At 60.2% G+C, this 3,864-nt stretch overlaps 1 long non-coding RNA gene across 1 annotated transcript; it reads left to right on the top strand.

Annotated features, from left to right (window-relative positions):
• The first annotated feature begins 1,757 nt into the window (after positions 1-1,757).
• LOC121021289 (uncharacterized) lies at positions 1,758-3,858 on the top strand. Its single transcript, XR_005786484.1, has 3 exons — positions 1,758-1,923; positions 2,511-2,684; positions 3,231-3,858. It is a non-coding gene; the product is annotated as an uncharacterized LOC121021289 (long non-coding RNA).
• Positions 3,859-3,864: the final 6 nt, after the last annotated feature.

Genomic DNA, 3,864 nt, shown 5'->3' with positions numbered 1-3,864 from the left:
GCCCCGAGTCTGTCCTCAGGCTGGATTCATCTCCTGGGAGTTGGGGGTCAGGGGACAGAGGGCGGACGGTGCCGGTGGGGGCGGGAGAGGGCTGTGGCCCACAGGCCAAGTGCTGGCTTGTCTGCCGGGGCCCCAGGGCTGGGTGAGCCCCACCTGGCTCTCCTGTTTCTTACTGGGTGGCATCCTTGTCCTGAATGCGCACCAGGAGAACTGATTGAGGAAAAACCACTCAGGTTCAGAGGGTGGCTTGTGCCTGTCTTCCTGGATGCACAGGGCTGTCCCTGTCCCGACAGTTCACTCTGGTTCTGCTGACATACTATGGTGATTCCTGAGACTCTGTCTAGAAGCCTTTAGACTATTTCTGGCCTATGTGTCTTGGCAATACAGTTGGAATAGAATCAGCAAAACATTGTCAAGAATCAGTAAAGCATGCGACTCTTGATGTGAGGGTCTTCAAAGCCCCACTTTGAGGACAGAGCTCACTTAAGAAAAAAGAACACATGGGTGCCTGGGTGGCTCAGTCGGTTGAGCGTCTGACTTCAGCTCAGGTCATGATCTTGCTGACCGTGAGTTCAAGCCCCGCGTCAAGCTCTCTGCTGACAGGTAGGAGCCTGTTTCAGATACTGTGTGTGTGTGTGTGTGTGTGTGTGTGTGTGTGTCTCCCCCTCCCCCACTCATGCTCTGTCTCTCTCTCTGTCAAAAATAAAAAATAAACATTAAAAAAAAAAAGAAAAAAACAAAACAAACAAAGAAAAAAAACCTCACTCAGTCCCAGACCAGGTCCCAGGGAAGCAGTGTTTGCAGCTAAAAATGGAAGCATGACCTTTCTGCGGGCACTTACCAGCTTCCCCAGGCATGTGCCAGGCTCCTGCATATTCTGGGGACACTAGCCCCACCTGAGGGAAACCTGCGGTCGTCAAGCGAAACCCTAAGGACACGGTGACACCTCCAAAGGACCTGAGAGGCTATGCCCAGGGTCCAGGAAGAGGTCCAACTTCAAGCGGCTTCCTTGTGACCTTGAGCAAACCCGTAACCTCTCTGAGCTGCATGGGTCCATACTTTCCCCTGCTGTTTCTCTGTTTCTGCCTTGTTGCTCCTTGTTGTTACTTACCATTAGGGTGCCTTCCTTTTTTGTCCCTCGTTATGACCCCTCCCTCATCCAGGCAGGCCTAAGCAAAGGCCTCTCTCCTTTGCAGGCCCTCCAGCCCTCGGTGACACGTAAGAGGGTCCCCATGGGGCTCTAGAGTCTCTGCGGTGGACAAAGGGCAGTGGTACCCCAACAAGCCTGGGAGGAAACTATTTCGACTCCTTTTCCAGGGGAGGAAACAGGCTCAGGGAGATTCCGGAACCGCACCGGGCGCCCGAGGCCAGCGTGCCGGCAGCTAGGCCCTGAGCAAAGGGGGAATGCCTAAAGCGCGGAATAAGGGCACCGTTCAGCTGGTTTTCCCTTCCTGTGATTGTTTCGACGCTGTTCTAAAAACACGAAAGTGTTTCTAACTTCTCAGGCCCTCACCCCCACCCCGAGTTCCCGGATCGGCTCTTCTCGCCCGGAGCTGGGCCCGCTGCGCCAGCGGCTGCCGCCCGGAGGGCCACGGGAGGGCAGAGCCCAGGGGACGCTCCGCTCCCCAGGACCCGGGGACGGGGGCCCTGGCCGGGGCGGGGGGCAGGGCGCGAGGGGCGGGGGCGCGGCCTGCAGGCTGGGCTCGCGGGGCGGGGGCGGGGCAGCGGAGGGGGAGGGGCGCGCGGGTCCCTTCCCCCCGCGGGCCCCGCCCCCAGCCGGAGACCGCTCGCCGGGAAGCCGGCCCTGCCCCAAGGGTCAGCGCCGCGCGGCCGCCGGGCATCGCCGGGGCCCTGGCGAGCCGAGTCCCTGCTCTCCCGGCCTCGGTGCGACCCTCCGTCCTCGAGCTGGTCTGGCGGCAAGGGGTGAGTCTACAGCCCTCGGGGACAGTCGCGCTCCTCCTCCCCGCGCCGCACCCGAGCGCCCCGCGCCCGCAGTGGCCGGCGGAAGTCGGCCGAGCGTCTCGGCCCCAGGCGCGGGGTGCGGACCGCTTTGGCCGAGGAGGACACCGACACCGGCCGAGGGGGAGTAAAGTGACTTGTCCAAGGGTACCGGGCCATTGAGAGCGGAAGCGCGTTCCCGCCGCCCCCTGGAGAGCCCTGGCTCGGCCTCCCGGAGGAGGACACGGCTGCCCCCCACCCCACCCCGGGGGCATCACGGCCGCCCCTCTCCGCGCAGCCCCCATCCAGGCCGGGTGTGTCCCCGCCGGGCTGACTCGGGACTCGACTTCCGGTGTCCCCGCTGTGGCCCGCGGGCACCCTTCTCCCAGCCCCGCCCAAGCGCCCTGCCTTCGCCGCTGCGGGTCCCCTGGCCCGCCGAGGGCGGTGTCCCGCGGAGGGCGGCGGTTGGGAGGCAGATCCGAGAGCAGCTATCCTAGCCGTTGCCACCCAGGGGAGGGCAGGGCAGCAAGGATGGGGCCGCTGTCCCCTGAATAGGGCGCATTCCTTTGCAGGTGACACGGGTTTTAGAGCCTGCCAGCCCCAGGAGAGGTGGACTGACTCACCGAGGCACGCTCAGTCTCTGCAAGAGCCCGGGCTCAAATGCTGTACCCAGCAATGCGCGGCCACAGACTGGCCCTGGGCCTAGGATTCTGCCTGCTGTTGGGCGCTGCCCTCTGCCTGCTGTGGTGAGCGTGCCCCACGCAGCCCACCCCTCACCCCTGACTCCTCCCTTTCTTGGCCTTGCAACCCCCAAACCTTGACCCCTTTATGGGTTCCCGGGTCCCATCCACCTCTCTCGGCACACCTGTCCCCCAACCCCAGCCCCAGTAAGACCAAACTGGTTTTGGCTTCTGGATTTTGCTTTGCACTGGCCTCCTGGCCTTGGCACTTGCTTCTTCCTCTGCCTGGACCATTCTTCTAGCCACGTTAATGAAGCACTCGTGTCCACACCCCAAAATGCACCTCATGTGTTCCTTCTCTGAAGCCCCACCACCCCCGCCCCCACTCACCACCACGCTCTTGTGGGGGGGGGGGGAGGGGCTGGTATTAAGAACATTCCTTCCCTGGGAAATGAAAGACTGCACTGCAGAAGACCAGGAGGCTTTGACCTCTGAGGTCAGCCAGACCCAAAGAGTGGGGGGATCCCCAGATGCTCTGCACTGCAGGCCTCCACTCCCTTAATGTGCACCAAGCGTGTGCACAGTCAACAGGTGGGTGTTTTTCCTTCCCAGGATGTATTTTGAGAACTGGCTGCGGGTCTCCTATGTTCCCTATTATCTCCCCTGCCCAGAGATCTTGTAAGTATGGGGCTGGGAGAATTTGGGGCCCTGTGGGCTGTCTGGCGTGGAGGCAGTGGGAGAGTTTTACGGTCAGTTTGCAGATTATTAGTTCCTAAGCTCATGAGTCCGATCAGTTTGAGAAGTATTTGGGTAATTTGTGGGCTGCCACAAATATGGAGTAAAATTCCTATTTCAGTCCTCCAGTGTCTTTGAGCGCCCCCTCCGTGGTTTGACCTTGATCCTGCCACACGGCTCTGAGTCTCACTTGCTTCATCTGTGACGTGGGCTGATAGAGGTGTCGCTCCTGGCCGTCTGGAGCATGCAGTGTGAGGACGTCTGTATAGCCTCCTGTAGCAGGTGGCACATAGGAGGTGCTCAGGAAACAGTGCTCTTAGGACCTGACCTTTTGGCTAAATTTTGTGTTCAGTGAGGATTCAAGGAACAAATGAACATGTGACCAGTCTTCCCCCACATAAGGAACCTGATGCTTTGACAGTTTAGAGTGGAAAAACAGGTTGGCACAGTCTCAAGGGGGTGTCTTCATGATAGCTAAAGGGATGTTTACAATCCGGATCCTAGACTGCTT

Source organism: Herpailurus yagouaroundi, unplaced genomic scaffold (genome assembly GCF_014898765.1).
Source record: "Herpailurus yagouaroundi ecotype Mexico unplaced genomic scaffold, PumYag 285, whole genome shotgun sequence".
NCBI classification, from domain to species: Eukaryota; Metazoa; Chordata; class Mammalia; order Carnivora; family Felidae; genus Herpailurus; species Herpailurus yagouaroundi.
Note: the sequence above shows the minus strand (reverse complement) of the source record. Positions and strands in the feature narration are given on the sequence as shown.